We start from the raw sequence: 16,931 nt of genomic DNA on the forward strand, positions 1-16,931 counted from the left end.
GAAGAAAAAGAATCCCAAGAGAAGGTACAAGAATCAGAGACCCATTAATTCACAGCCAGGAGTATCATAAAAATACTGAACTGAAAACCATGATATATCCTCAGAGGACCTGATGCAGACCAGTGTTGACTCTGTGCTTGCTGCTTCAGTCTCTGTGAGCTCATCTGAGCCTTGCTCAGTTGATTCAGAGGACCTTGTTGTCCTGGGGTCCTCCATCCCCTCTGGCTCTTACACTCTTTCTGCTTCCTCTTCCATAGGGTTCCCTGATCTCTGAAGGGAGGAATTTGATGGAGATATCCCATTTAGAATCCCATTTAGAGTTGTGTGTTCCAAGGTCTCTCTCTCTCTCTCTCTCGTGTCTGGCTGTGATCTTTGCATCTCTGTATTTATTCCCATTTGCTATAGAACAAAGATTCATTAGGAGTCAGTGTATCGTTACCTTTATTATTATTATTACTTTTACCTTAGATCTCTAGGCTCTCTAATCTCTGGTTCATGATCACCCAAGCAGTGTTGGGTCCATGGGTACCATCTCATGAAACAGATCTTAAGTACATTGGATGGTTACTCCCATAAGTTTTGTGGCATGGGCCAAATAGCAGCCATTGCTGTTTGGCAAAGTTCCAACATTTTGACTAGCTCACAATTCTCCCACACCCTTTTACCTTCATTTTTAATAATTCTTACTATGTGCAACAGAAATTCCCTTATGCCTTTTCCTTTGGAAAGTTTTATTTATGGGATTTGAAGGATGAAAATGTGTAAAATGGCAGCCTCTATAAAGAAAGTAATTCTTTGGAAAAATCCCCAGCACATGGAAGCATACAAAGTGATGACTCTAGCTACTGCCACACAAGTTAACACATGGCTGTTAGAAAAAGTAGATAACTAAAACACGCTTGATATGGTATATTTGATAATCATGATTTATAAATTCCCAAGGTCTACCGGGGGTCAGAGTAATATTTCTCTAACGTTGTCTTTGCTCACTTTAAGCTTTAGCTGTTCGAAAATGTGTAAACTAAACCATAAAAACCTGCAATATTTTATAATGCAGTGTCTGGTGTGTTCTCCCCTCTCCCCCACTGGAAAGTCCCTTTTGCCAAGGTCAGGCATTTAGACAAAAGTTTCCATTACCCCAGGGGCTTGAAGACAGTTTCTGCTTCCTAGAAAAGGAGTCATTCTTATCTCTAGCAAGAGGAACTGGTGGCCCTTCCATTAACCTGTGGCTGTGGGACCTGTTAACTTGTAAAGGTCAATGCTCCTTTCCTCAATCCTGAAACACAAGCCACGCCTCAACTCACACGCCCCTTTTCTCCCACTTAATCTTTTGTGCAACTGTAGAAAATAAAATGCATAGCCTTTTTTCAATAAAGTGGCAGCTATCCCGATTCACCTTCAGCTCACGTCAGCCTCCTCCTTTCCCTGGAGTCCACACCTTCTCTTTGGGACCTGAACCCCAGGTCCTCCATTACCCCAGCATATTTTGCAGGCAGGACAGATAGTAGAGCAAAGGTTTTGTGGCTGGTTTGGTCTTTACATCTCTTCCTTAGTAGCAGAGTACCTTCCCATACCAAAGACTTTGGAATGTAGGCGAGACATCAGTTCTCCACTGTTAATGAGTTATGGGGATGTTATCCTCAGCAATAGGGTCTTGCTGTGTGTTTGTGGAGAGTGAACCACTGTCTTGTCAATATTGTTTAAGGATTTCTATGATACCCCTTTGATCTATTGAAAAACTTGAAGGGAAAATGATGCCCATGTTTTCAAAGGCTTGAGTAGTAACATTTCTGAGAAAGTATGAGCCCTGGATTTTTATTATGTTTTTAGGGACTTCTCACATGTCTTTATTTTTATCACTTGACTGATATTTCTTCCTCAATAAGTTGATTTAAAGTTCTCTAGGATAACTTCACTTTATTTAAAACCATGACTGTGGAAAATGTTCATGGAGGACTGAAGACCACCCCAACTAGTCCAGTGAAAGCTGAAGCTTGTCTTTCAGTTTGACCTGACTAACCAGGAAAATTTATATTAAAATCATGCAATGATAAGTCATTTTCAAAATCTTTTTTATCAACATGTACAAAATGCTTTAATTACATGTATGCTAAATAATTTGACCTCTGATCAGAAAAATATTCCTTTAAAATAATTTTGTACCTTTTTGACATATATATGCCTATTTCCTTATTTAGAGAATCACATTTCCAATAAAAATGGTACCCTAAGTTTTTCATTCAGACTTACTCTGCAGGAACATTTGAAGCCTATCTTCCGTTTGTCATCATGGTAGCTCTGCTTTGCATTCATTTAGGTATAGGCAAAGGCTAAATTCTAGAATCTTCTGGACCATGAGGAATGTTTAAATTTCCTCTTTGGAGATCTGCAATATTATTATGAAAATTTTGATCTCTGAAGCAAGATCTGTTTACATTGTAAAACTATCATCTTGTCATCTGATGAAATGCTGGCATAGGCTCTGGAGGACACAAGAAAGTCAGGGCAGCTGTGAAGTTGGAATTGAAAATACCAGGGGCCAAGAAGGTAGGTACTAGCAGGGGTGGCAAGAATGCCAAAATGTTGGACATCCTGTGGTTTGAGATGTATTTCTCGCAGAACATGTAATTGGTCTTAGGACAGCTGTTGGCTATCAGTTTACTCTTCTTCTGTCTCATTTTCTTAAGGAAAAGAGGATCCATGGCTAGCAACAGTGAAAAAAAATACCCGAATGGACAAAATTAAAGGGCATGTGCATTATAGAAGATCTATCTGTTGGTATACATTGTTTTATCTTTCTTTGTTCCTACTGTCTACTTATGAAATACCATTGCATTGCATAGTAGCGGGTAAATAAACACCTAAGCTGGAGACACATTTCTGAACATGCATGCACTTCATCAAACAGGGTAGCTATGATAAAGTCCACTCCTACCGCCTTGCTATTTGCTGCTCTGTATTACGTATAAATACCAGTCAGCAAGATAATGTGCCTTCTGTTTCAGGTTGGACTCTAGTTTGGGATGTTAGTACTCGAATACAGTCAATATCTGGTATATTATTTGTAGCACTTTTTTGAATGTTTCTTATAGAAAAGTTCAGTACTCAATTTTTCAAATGTTTGTTTAGTTAAAGCACCCTGACCTATTTAGGATGGACAGGAGAACAATTGCCATAGCAATATGGCTTCGCCTCATCAACACCAGCATTCTGTGGAAACCAGTAACAGGCCTGGAGACATTCCGGAGGCTGGTTTTTTATCTCTTCAGGGAAGGAAGAACTTGCCTTTGATTTCCATAGCTTGGGAAATGGTACAAACTCTTCAAGAGGAAACTTTGGGAAAAAATTGGAAATTTCTGCATTCCCTTCAAGTAAGAACACTATATGTTATACAGTTACTTATTAAAATGGATGCTAAAGGTTTTATTCTTTTTATCCATTTACACTGTAGCCTTGAACTGTCATTGCCTGCGGTAGTTTGGATGTAATCAGCCCCCAGAAGCTCACAGAGAGTGGCACTCTTGGGAGGTGTGGCCTTGTTGGAGGAAGTGCATCACTGTGGGGGTGGCCTTTGAGGTCTCCTTTGTTTAAGATTCACTCAGTGATACAGTCCACTTCCTGTTGCCTTCTGATCAAGACGTAGCCAGGGCCACCTCTGTCTGTGCACACTGCTATGCTCTCTGCCATGACGATAAGGGACTGAACTTCTAAAATTGTTAGTGAGTCCCCTCAAGTAAATGTCTTCCTTATAAAAGTTTCTGTGATTATGGTGTCTGTTCATAGCAATAGAAACTCTAAGACACCACGTTCAGAAGAGAAGATGGGGAAGAAGATGGAGGCTGCCTCTTTTTCACCTTTGTTGACCTTGATCTTCGAAGCCTCCGAGCACATAGATTTGTGCTCCTCTTACAAACAGGAGCACCAGTTCACTTTAGGTTTCATGAATGGTCTCACTGTTGATTTGATCCTTTCCACAGGTGATGAGAATAGAAAAGTCAGGACAAGAAAGGAGAAAGTGAAAAGTAATTCCTGGCACCGAAACTTAGTATTCTTGAACTTGGGTATGCTGTAGAGAAACATGAAGTTGCTCAGACATTAGTGGATTAGAACCATATGACCTTAACACTGGGTTTACAAGCTTGGGCGAGCATTTGCCTTGAAGATTTGTGGAATTTCCTCTAAGAAAATTTGTCACCTACTCCAGGGCTCACCAGTTGAATCTGAGACCTCATTCATTCTTTATTTCAAGCTGCCCAAGTTCTACTCTATTTTATTACTTTTGAAAGTTTAGGGATAATTCTTTAACAACGGTGCCTGAACATTATTTAAAGGCAAGGGTTAAAAAGAGTATTGAATGACTGTAGGTAACTATTTCTCATTTCCCAAAGGCTTTCCTGACTATGTGGCTGGTAAATTTTTTTTAGCCGGTGGTGGGGTGGGTGGTTGAAGCCTAGACATTGCAAATTGTGTTTCAGTTACATTTTATTACCAACTTTGAATTCTACCTTGGAATTTTTTTTATGCTTCTGACTAGATAATTTTGTGTCTCACTGTTAGATGTTTTCTGACAATTATTTTGTTCAATTTTAAATAACACATTTAATGGTATTTTTAGAAACTTAAAAATACTTTGTTCATGTCTCAAAAGACATTGAATATGCTGTTTAAAAATTCAGACAAAAAATGAAAATATAGTTCAAATATCAGTTATAATTTTATTGGACTCTTGTATAGTTTAAAATACCTCTACGGTGAGATACTGTGTCCTGGTTGGAAATACATATTTTATCCCTGACTACCTTTTCTCAAAAAGTTTTATTCTAATTCATAAAATTCATATGTAAATTCACTACCAAATGTGCTGGATAGTTTTTGTCAATTTGGCACACATTGGAGACACCTGGGAAGGAGGAATCTCAATTGAAACTTCTTCCATCTTATTGGCCCATGAACTTGTCTGAGAGGGCATTTTCTTGATTGCTAAATTGATGGAGAAGGGTCCAGTCCATTGTGAGTAGTACCTTCCTTACACACATGATCCCAGATTATCTAAGAAAGACAGATGAATGTAAGTCTAAAAGCGAGGCAGTAAACAGTGTTCTTCTGTGGTGGCTGCTTGATTTCCTGCCTCTAGGTCCAGTTCCCTGCCTTAGTTTCCCTAGTTCAAACCAGGAAATCTCCTTCTCAAGTTGATATTGGTCAGTGTTTTATCGCAGCAGCAGAAATCAAACCAGGTGTGAATATTTGTACTTTATTCCCCTTAGAAATATGCATATACAACATTTCATGGAGAGGTTGTACATCTCATAAACAATTTTCATTTGAATTCAAGGAGAAATGAAGAAATAAGTCTTCCTTGTCAGGATGGGGACTTTTTTATTGTAAGTCCATTAACATAGTATGTGACACCTAGATGCACAAATACTCTCAATTTCAGCAACAATTTCTCATCAGAGAACATAAATGTAAAACTCAGTTTCACGAAACATAAACCAACTTTCCTAAGCTATTCCTTCTCCTAAGTGCAGCTTCCCTGAAGAACACATCCTCAGAGCTTGTGGCCCTGATAATCCTGCCTGTTTCCCGAGCCCTGACTTCCTTTGTTCCCTTTCATCCTGTTCTTTGCACACAGCCAACGTTCTAAGCATGCTTGCTCTGATACCCCAAGTTCTCTGGATGTATCTCTGAGGCCTCAGCCCCAACCCTTTTATTTCTATAACTGCATGTAGGTCACTGTTGCTGACCTTAATCAATAGGCTTGACTTTCTGTTCTGCTCTCCCCCATGTCCTGGACGTCTTGAAAATTTAGCTTTCTGGCTCTATTACTTTTCTCTCAAATGCTATTAAAATGATCCTTAAGTTTCCCAATGAATTTGCTTTAAAAATAGTTTATTAATTAGATTAAGAGCTCACAAAAGAGAACCCAAGTACCTAATAGCAAACTCATTTAAGTCTTCAATCTGGTTGATTGTTATTTTAACATAAAATGCCTGTGTAAGAGAGGAATATGCTTTCTGTCAGCAATCCCTATAGTAAGTGCTAATTGTACAGGCCTTCTTGATTCTTAGCTACTAAGAGGCTTCAACTAGATTGTGAGTGAGGGGCTCCTTTCTTTTCCCATATCATCATAGCATTCCTTTTCTAAGGACAAAAGGCCATACTCATCTCACCTACCAGCATGCTGGCATCTTAGACTTAAAAATCATCTTATAGTAAAAACAATCTAGGCTCATTCCTATTTCTCTAGGAATGGACTATGCTCCACCTGAAACCTTAACAACCAAAGGTTCTGTACTGCCTGTTTCAAGAATGATAATCATGTATTTGCTTCATAAAGTTATTTACAAACATTTTGCAATCCTACCTTTGTTTCATAAGATTTTATGACCATCTATGACTATCTTAGGATGACTGTGATGACCTTGTTATGACTACCTATTGTTGTGCTACCTTGTCATGCCCACCTTGCAACCATGTCTTTGTTTCAAGAGTGTGTTAGGAATAACTTGTCTGTCCTACTCCCATAACCTGGTCTATTTCCCACCACCACCAAATCCCTCACTTGGAAACCCCTTACTCTTGAGCTGTAGAAGGCTTGTCTTCCTCACATCGAATGCCTAACTCTCCAACCCCATCTTAGGGGAGGCAAACCGTGGACACAAATAAAAGAGGCTTGTTTTAATTAATAGCTTGCTCTAATTAACTTGCAATGATGATTTGGTTTGATGGTCTTTCCTCTCCCATCTTTGGAATTAACTCTGTCTTTTTATACAAGCTTCTCCAGTTATGTTTGCTTTGAAGAAGTTTGTCATATAATATACATGTGAACAACTCTAGGGGACAAAACACCGGGAAGAACTTCTCTAAAGCTCCCTGGCTTTGCAGCCTCGGAATTTGAAGGATGTGTTGCCTGCCAGTAAGTCAGATGCTTGGCTCCAATCACTCCTAGATTTAGAGTTGGTTTGTGTTATTTGTGGCTATTGTGAAGGACGTTTCCTTGATTTTTTCTTAACCCATTTATCATCTGTGTAAAGGGGGGGCTACTGATTTTTTTTAAAGTTAATCCCGTAACCTGCTACATTACTGAAGGTGTTTATGAGTTGTAGAAATTCCTTGGTTAGAATTTTTGGGATCATTTATGTAAACTATCATATCATCAGTAAATAATGAGAGTCTGACATCTTCTTTTCCAATGATGACAACTTATGCTGGAGAGGATGTAGAGTAAAATGAACTCTCCTCCATTGGTGGTGAAAGTGCAAAGTACAGCTGCTTTGGAAATCAGTATGATGAATTCTTATACAATTAGGAAACAATCTTCCTCAAGACCCAGCAATACCACTTTTGGACATATACCCAAAGGATGCTCAATCATACCACAAGGACATGTGCTCAACTATGCTCATAGCAGCATTGTTTGTCATAGCCAGAACCTGGACACAACCTAAATGCCTCTCTACTGAAGAATGCATGAGGAAAATGTGGTACATTTACAGAAAGGAGTACTACACGGCAGAAAAAATAATAAATGACATCTTTAAATTTGCAGGCAAGTAGATGGATCTAGAAAACATCATATTGAGTGAGGTAACCCATACCCAGAAAAACACATATCATATGTACTCACTCATAAGTGGCTTTTAGACATAAATTAAAGAAAAAAATATCCCAGCCTACAGTTCACAATCCCAGAGAACCAATACACAAAGAAGACCCTAAGAGAGACATATATGGATCTAATCTACATGGGTAGTAGAAAAAGACAAGATCTCCTGAGTGAATTGGGAGCATAGGGACCATGGGCCAGGGTAGAAGGGGAGGGAAAAGGAAGGGAGAAGAGTGGAGAAAAAAGATATAGATCAATAAAAACAATTTAAAAATAAACAAAAATACAATTATACTGGAATTTTATTTATGCTGCATCACAACTCTGCTATTAGCCTGATAGATTTAACATTTTATGTTGTATTTTCAATGCTTGGTGACCGAACCCAGTACTTCATGTATGATAGGCAAATACTCTACCTGTAGCTACAGCTCTATAAGACATGCTTTATCTGAGAATCCTGATGATTTTATTTTTGTCATTAAAGTCTAATAATTTGGGTGCTCAGTTTACCCACCACACATGGGTCCTATCAGTTGTGTGTGTGTGTGTGTGTGTGTGTGTGTGAATGGGGTAAATGTGTGGTGTTTCTGGGGGCCAAAAGAGGTTATGTGTCCTGCATTATCACTTTCTGCCTTAATCCCTTGAGACAAAGTTTCCCCCTATAACCTGGGACTAGGCTGGCAACTAGCAAGCAATCCTCCTGGTTCCAGGCTACCCTGAACTGTCTGGCCAAGCATTGAGGTTACAGACATCAGTGTCCTCTCTTAGCTTTTATTTTTCTTCGAGTGCTGGCACTTAGAACTCAGGCTTGACTTCACATTTGCTTAGCCAACTCTCTTCCACATAGCTGTGTGCTCAGCCCCATAGTTTTTAGATTAAGGTTTTCCTTTGAAATGTTTGTCAGATTAGAGTTTCAAATATCTTTAGGGTTTGTTTTGTTTTGTTTTGTGCTCTGGTTGTCTGTCTCTGTGTTGAACTTTCTTCATCTTCTGTGTCATCTGGAGTCTCTGTCTTCACCTTACTGTATCCATCAGCCCATTCCCATGGGTTTGTGGCTTTATTCTTATTTAATGACACTTTTAAATTTTCATTCCAATCTCTTACATGTGACCACTTTGTAATCTATCTTATATGTGATGGATTATCTTTTTCTTAAATTTTTCTCTTGAGTTTATTTAAGTCTGTTTTTTTTTTTTCTGCAAATTTTGTTACTGGTGGTATAGTTATTTCCACTAAATATCTAAATTCTTTCTGAATGTTTCTGAAGGGAATGTGGCCAGAAATGTCGCTTTTCTATTACCATTCCATCGAAGCTGTAGCAATGACAAGGGGAACACATAACACAGTATGTGCTGCACCGTCCTAGAGAAGGAGAAAGAGTTGTGAATGAAGCAAGGCTCCTGTCCCTAAAAGTCTTTCTGTAGGTTATTGTAGGAAGCAGAAAAATACACAAATTAAATAGATAGCCAACATTATATTTATTATCTTAAAATGCCATGAAGGGAAAGCAAAAGAGTGTTATGACAGAGGATCCCTATTTGGGTCTACTTGACTAGTGTAGCTTTGGAGCCTGTCCTGGAACTAGCTCTTGTAGACCAGGCTGGCCTCGAACTCCTGAGTGCTGGGATTAAAGACATGTGCCACTACTGCTCAGCTAACTAGTATTGTTAAGAAGGACATCTCTGATGATGCCATTTAATATTACACTTGAACAGCCATGGTGGTAAGACCTAATGGGTATAGTGTCTAAGATTACTTGGAGTCAACATCTCAAAATAAACTCAGTGATCCCCTGGTTCTTACCATCTTTCCACCCCCTCTTTCATGAGCTAAACTAGGACATCAACAGACATGACTAAATGGACAGGAGAAACACCATGTGGCCTCTACCCTGTAAAAGAATTACGGGCAACTAAGGAATGGTAAGAAAATAGTTTTCTCCAGGGACAAGCACACCAATTGGTTATCCAGTACCAAATGGTCAGCCCTGAAAACATATATACAAGTAATATTATATACACTGAGTAGACTATACTTGGGAACATATGTGTTTATACGTATACATATATGCATGTAATAGCAATTCTTTTTTTTTTTTTTTTTTTTTTTTTGGTTTTTGAGACAGGGTTTCTCTGTGGTTTTGGAGCCTGTCCTGGAACTAGCTCTTGTAGACCAGGCTGGTCTTGAACTCACAGAGATCTGCCTGCCTCTGCCTCCCAAGTGCTGGGATTAAAGGCATGCGCCACCACCGCCCGGCTGTAATAGCAATTCTTGAAAAAAGAGGCCATGAATTTGAAAGACAGGAATAAAGGGAGTATGGGAGGGGTTTGGAGAGAGGAAAGGGAAGTGAAAAATGATGTAATTACATTATAATCTCAAAAATAAAGGAAAGAATACTAAAAAAGATTAGATTTTTAAAAACATCCTGCATAGCCAAAACGGAAGAATGAAGAAAGAACTTTTTTTTTTTAAAAAAAGAGATAGCAACTAAGCTTAGCACATTGAGAAAAAATGATAGAGAGTTGCTGGCTGAAAATAAACAAATGATGAATGGCTTGAGAAGCTGAGAGACACAGGAAGGAGTCTGACCATGCAGAATGAAAACCAAACATGCACACTGGAATGTGACACCATTTAGAGGGTTTTATTTCATTATTAAGATTTATCCACTCATTTGTTTTTGAGGCAGTCTCACTGCGTAGCTAAGGCTGACCCCAAACCTGTGATCCTCCTGCCTCAGCATCCCATCATATTGTGATTATGAAACTGTGTTTCCTCATCTGACTCTAGCTAGAGTTTTTCATGGAAGGAAGGACTTCCATGGGAGAAGTCACACAGTTAGAGCAATGCAGAACGGAGTCATCCTAGCTCCAGGATCTTGCACTTCCCAATCAATCTGTTGCCCCCTTTGGTACATTTCCCAAGAGCAGAGACACACACCAAATACCTCAATCTCTCCTGTCACTTTCAAGATTTGTCCAAAGAAACCTCCATGGCGCCTTCTCTTTGCCTGACCTACCTGGCTCCGTGCCATATGTTTTTGCATTTATATCAAAATATGCTACTCAACAAAGGACAAAAACTACTTACTGAACCTAGAGTAACTGATAAGATTTTAAAGAGAGGCCACAACTCTGGAAATCATGAAGCATTCTGGGAAAGGAGAAGGGTTTGCTAGGCAGTTTCATGCACCATGGAACCTGTCTTTCTAATCAGGCAATGCCTAAGGGGCAGACAACCAGCTAGAAGGGAGTTGAGGCGTTGAGCCAATTTTGTTTTGATGCCAAATAGCAAATCTCCCAGGAAGTGGAATGATTTTTGTCACTTTAAAACTAGGCAAATATTTTCTCACCTGAAGACTGAGTGGCGGCCAAATCTTCAGATCTGGCAGGAGGCCCTATCGTTTCTTCTCAAGTCGTGCTTGGTACTTCCCTTGTGTGCCGGGATATTTGTTCTGTTGTTCCTCACGCCATTGCTTAAGCCTCAAAGGAATGGTTGCAGGAAAGCTGCATTTCTGTAGCCACATTCCCTTTCAGAAACACCTAGGAAAGATTCAGAGTGCTGACACGTGAATTCTACGTGCTCTCTGCCTGAAGGTTAGGACTTTATCTAGAACCTGATCATTTCTCATAAACATATGAGAACTTCAATAAATACAGCATTGAGATAAAAAATAGCAGATATATGTATGCTGGATAGTTTAATGTCAACCTGATACGAACTAAAGTCATTTGAGAGGGGGAACCTCAGTTAGAAAAATACCTCCATAATTATGACCAATTTGGAAGTGCCCAGCCCATTGTAGGCACTAGCATCTCTGGGCTGACATCCTGGTTTCTTTTTTCTTTTCTTTCTTTTTTTTTTTTTTTTTTTTTTTTTTTTAAGGATTTCCAGACATTTTATTTATTCAGGTTCTTTTTTTTTTTTTTTTTGAAAAAAAAATAATTTTCCGCTTCCTCCCCGCCTCCCATTTCCCTCCCCCTCCTCCCGCCCCTTTCCCCCTCCCCCCACTCCTCTTCTCCTCCCTCTCCAGTCCCAAGAGCAGTCAGGGTTCCCTGCTCTGTGGAAAGTCCAAGGTCCTCCCCCCTCCATCCAGGTCTAGGAAGGTGAACATCCAAACTGTCTAGGCTCCCACAAAGCCAGAACATGAAGTAGGATCAAAACCCTGTGCCATTGTCCTTGGCCTCTGGTCAGCTCTCATTGTGCGCCATGTTCAGAGAGTCCGGTTTTATCCCATGCTTTTTCAGTCACAGTCCAGCTGGCCTTGGTGAGCTCCCAATAGATCGGCCCCACTGTCTCAATGGGTGGGTGCACCCCTCGTGGTCCTGACTTCCTTGTTCTTGTTCTCCCTCCTTCTGCTCTTCATTAGGACCTTGAGAGCTCAGTCTGGTGCTCCAGTGTGGGTCTCTGTCTCTATCTCCGTCCATCGCTAGATGAAGGTTCTATGGTGATATGCAAGATATTCATCAATATGGCTATAGGATAGGTTCATTTCAGGTTCCCTATCCTCAGGTGCCCAAGGAACTAACTGGAAACATTGCCCTGGGCACCTGGTAGCCATTCCAAGTTCAAGTCTCTTGCCAACCCTTAGGTGGCTCCCTTAAAAGATACGAGTTTCCCTGCTCTCCTATCCAACCTTCCTTTATCCCCAATCATCCCATTTCCCCCAGTTCCCCTCATCCTCTCCTTCACACTTTTCTCTCCCCATCTCCCCTCAACCCCATCCCACCCCACCCCCAAGACTGAGATATCATCTTACACCTGTCAGAATGGCTAAAATCAAAAACACCAAGGATAGCCTTTGCTGGAGAGGTTGTGGAGAAAGGGGTACCCTCATCCATTGCTGGTGGGACTTCAAACTTGTGCAACCACTTTGGAAATCAGTAGGGCGGTTTCTCAGAAAAATTGCAATCAACCTACCCCTGGACCCAGCAATACCACTCTTGGGAATATACCCAAGAGATGCCCTATCATATGACAAAAGCATTTGTTCAACTATGTTCATAGCAGCATTATTTGTAATAGCCAGAACCTGGAAGCAACCTAGATGTCCTTCAATGGAAGAATGGATGAAGAAAGCGTAGAATATATACACATTAGAATACTACTCTGCAGTAAAAAATAATGACTTCTCGAATTTTGCATGCAAATGAATGGAAATAGAAAATACGATCCTGAGTGAGGTAACCCAGACCCAAAAAGAAGATCATGGGATGTACTCACTCATAATTGGTTTATTCAGGTTCTTCATCATGTGAGAATGAGACCCGCATCTCCCAAGTTCTTGACATCCAAAAAATGGAATTAGATGGTTGTTGTAGTTAGTTAGGGTTTACTATTGCTGTGAAGAGACACCATGACCATGACAACTCATAAAGAAAACACTTAACTGAGGATGGCTTGCTTGCAATTTCGGCGGTTCGGTCCATTATGGTCATAAAGGGGAGCATGGAGGCATGCAGGCAGGCGGATGTGGTGTTAGAGCTGAGAGTGCTACATCCTTGCAGGCAACAGGAAGTCAAGTGACTGCAACACTGAGGGAAGCCTGAGAAAAAGAAAGCTCAAAGCCAGTCCCAGTGACGCAGTGACACACTTTCTCCAACAAGGCCACACCTCCTAACAGTGCCACTCCCTTTGGGGGCCATTTTCCTTCAAACTACTATAATCATCTATGTCTATTAATTATTAGTTATTAATAATTAGTGATTATTAATAACTAATATGCATTTTATAGACACCCAATAAGAAAGCAGATTGAACAAGCTATAATGAGCAAGTCAGTAAGCAGTAACCCTCCATGGCTCCTGCATCAGCTCCTGCCTACAGGAGCCTGCTCTGTTTGAGTTCCTTTGATGATGAAGTGTGATGTGGAAGTATAAGCCAAATGAACTTCTCCAACTTGCTTTTGGTCACGGCATTTCATCACAATAGTAGAAACCCCAGCAAAGACAATGTGCTTACAATAACTCAGGCTGATTATGAAAATATATACTTCTTATTTCATTTATAAGTGAAATAAAGGATAATTTTTAACTATAAGGTTTTATCTGTGTTATTGCTTACTAAGTCCATTTTGTGCTCCTAAGACAAAATATCAGATTTTGGGTATTTCATAAGGACAAATGTTTTGGTTTTTGTCATGTTTATTGGAGACTGAACATCCTCAGTTCAGGCAGCTTGACCTGTCACGAGTCCCTGGTGGATGGCATCACAGGGAAGGAGCATGTATAGGGGAGTCCAAAGACCTGGTGTCCTTTGAAGAAACCTGATTCAGTCCTGATTAAGAGAAAGCACTGTGTTAACAAAGTGGACATTAATCCTGTCTATAGGTGGTATCTCTAAGCTAAGTTATGTCCCAGGAGGCCCCAGTTAAATGCTCCACTGCCTCCCATATTGCTACATTAGGGAAAGGTTCCCAGGACTTTCAGCCTTCCAGGTATAGTTGTATCCTCTTTTAAGAGCACATATCCTCTTTTAAGTGTCAAACTCCATGGTGTTGACAAGGAAGGATTCTTACATATAACAGAAGGCAGAGGGAACGGGCTATTTATCAGTTCCGAGCAGCCAAGTTGATCAATCAATATAGTCTTAACTTTAAAAGCTATTTGCTTGTCGTGAAGAGAGACACACTAGATAATGTAGGTAACAAAATAGACTACTATAAAAAACCATCAGTCAAAAATGAGAGGAGAGAAAGATGCGAGAAGTACCAGCTCAACAAATGCTGGAGGGTACGTAGGAGTACGTCGGACTGTAAACAGGGTGGGTGGAGGGAGAAGGAACTTTCTAGGTTGAAAATAAGCAGGCGTGGAGGTGGAAAGCCCAGCACCATGGCTACTCTGCTTTGCTTAGATGTCTGATCCTTTTGTCTATGTCTTAAATGGTTCCTAAATGTTTTGTGCATACATTTTATGGCCAAGGGTCGGCTCACCATAGGAAGTGAAGATGGAGCAGCTAATAAGGAAATCAGTTTGATATACAGTGGGACTTAAAATCTAGAAACAGTCGAACAGAGGGAATCCCAGGCTCCAAGGTCTCTGGGAGCAAACAAAGTCCCACATGTCTTTATAACGAGGGATGTCTTCAGAGAAACAAATATTGAAAATGTAATAAATATGTCCTAACTGCAGTGGAGAAGGCTGGAGAGAGTGATGAAGTAACCTGGCTTCTAACTGGAACTAGTCAGCCTTACACTGGAAAACTTAGGAAAGTCACAAAAGCCTTGAAATCTAGTATACAATAGCAACTCCCAAATCTGTATAGGCCTCTTTCCAAATGTCATTTCTCTTAGCTTTTCATACTCTCTATAATGAACATGATTTATTACATTGTGTTCATTGCTCAGGAGACAGACTCTAAACTGATGCTACCTGTGCAGAACATTCACAGGGAAAACTTTTTTATGGACACACGTGGCTTTTAGCCTTTAGGCAGACTTCTGACAACCATTCAAGACCTGTGCCTATTGTATCTGACCTCTTGTTCAAGTATGAATCGCATCTCCCTGCTTTGTTTTAATCTTTTGAATCTGTTTGTCTTAGGTTGCTGAGGTGAGGAGCTACCTAGAAATTAAATCCAGTAATTTAAAATTACTGGATTTAAATAATAATTATTTAAAATATGCACTATAGACATGGTGATGGTGCATTCTATATTCTTTTCTATGTTTGCTACCAGGGAATATTAACATATTTTTTGTTGTGTTTTAACAGAAGCCTAACTTTTTCACCCGCATACACCTACACTTGGCTTTCGCAGGCAGCTGGAATCTGAGTGCTGACATTAGGTACTTAGGCCTCCTCCAACACTTTTCCATTACGATACAACAATAAACAATAATTTGCTCATTGGAAACGACAAAGATTTTTCAACAACAATTCATTCTCACAAGGTCCTGGAAATAGTCTAAGCCAGTAATGCTGGGTCACAGTTAAGGTGGGAGCAGAGCTGCCCTGCCTAGCTTCCTCCTCTGGCAGTGGCTGGGGACCCTGGCAGATGGCTGTACACTGCAGTCTTCATGGCCAGCGCCTCAAACATCTCCTGCTGCGTCCTCACACCGCCATCTGTTCCCTGCAATACAATCCTCTCTGCCTCCTTCTTACAGGAATCCATGTGATTGCATTGGGGCCCACCAGATGGATAATCCATGATAATCTTCCGTCTCAAGAGCCATAAATTAATCACACCTGCATAGACTTTGTTAGAGAAGGCAGAAGTCACAGGTTTCAGTGATTCAGAAGGTCATTTTTTTTTTTTTTTTTTTTTTTTTTAGCCTGCTGTTGTCTCTTGGTCACATCTGAACTGCCGGGAGCAAGCCCTGCTTTTATGTAGTTCATTAGTTTAAGATGGAGATAGAATTTGAATTCTGAACCCAAGGATTCTCTCTGGGTGTCTATTCTGGGCTTCTTCGTCATCATATGGAGTTCTGTTGATTGTACCTTTTGCTGTTGTTACTGCTAATGTTGGTTGAGAGTTAGCCATTCTGCCTGGACGAACCTGGGCTGTCTTGAAGACTAAAAATTTCAGTGGAGTCCTCACCTTCACCACTGTCCTCTTTTGCATGTCCTCCCATTCCCAGAAGGCCTTTCTTTCTTCTACAGTATATATAGTCACAGTTTATAAACCAGGCGCTCCAACAGCAGACACCTTCTGTCACTCGAAGCTGATTCTCTATATTTTCAAGAGTTATAAGGGCAAATATGAAAATTTTGGCTACAGTCTAAACATCTATAAGATATCTTTCTGACAAAAAAGATTAAAGAAGGGGAACTTTGGTTGGAATATAAAATTAATAATAACAAATAAATATATATAAAAAATCTAAAGCAAAGGGTAAACTGTAAGTAAGTAAACATTTATGAAGTGATATAAATTTAAATTATTTTAGAGTCAAGAAGAAACACAGGGCTCCAGATATAGTCAGTGGGAGAGCACTTGCCTAGCTAACATAACATTAGTCTCCAGTACTCCATAACGCACAAGCAACAACAGTCCACAGCAAACCCTAAACAAGAGATTAGAAAGTGTTTGAAGCAAATATTAATTGATGTTAAGACATACATCTTTGCCTCTAGCATACAGCTCCAGATGTGAGCTCTCAGCTGTTGCTCCAGCTGTTGGCCTGCTGCTACCTTGTTCCACTATCATGAACTCTAACTCCTGGGACCCATAACTCCCAAACCAACTCTTTCTTTTATGTGTATAGAAAGATGTAGTAAATCTTTCTAGATATATTGAACAGAAATTAGAGGCTGGAGCAATTGCCCAGTGCTTATGAGCACTTGTTGCTCTTCCAGAGGACCCTAGTTCAATTCCCAGCACT

The sequence above is a fragment of the Chionomys nivalis genome, chromosome 17, assembly GCF_950005125.1.
Source record: "Chionomys nivalis chromosome 17, mChiNiv1.1, whole genome shotgun sequence".
Taxonomy (NCBI): domain Eukaryota; kingdom Metazoa; phylum Chordata; class Mammalia; order Rodentia; family Cricetidae; genus Chionomys; species Chionomys nivalis.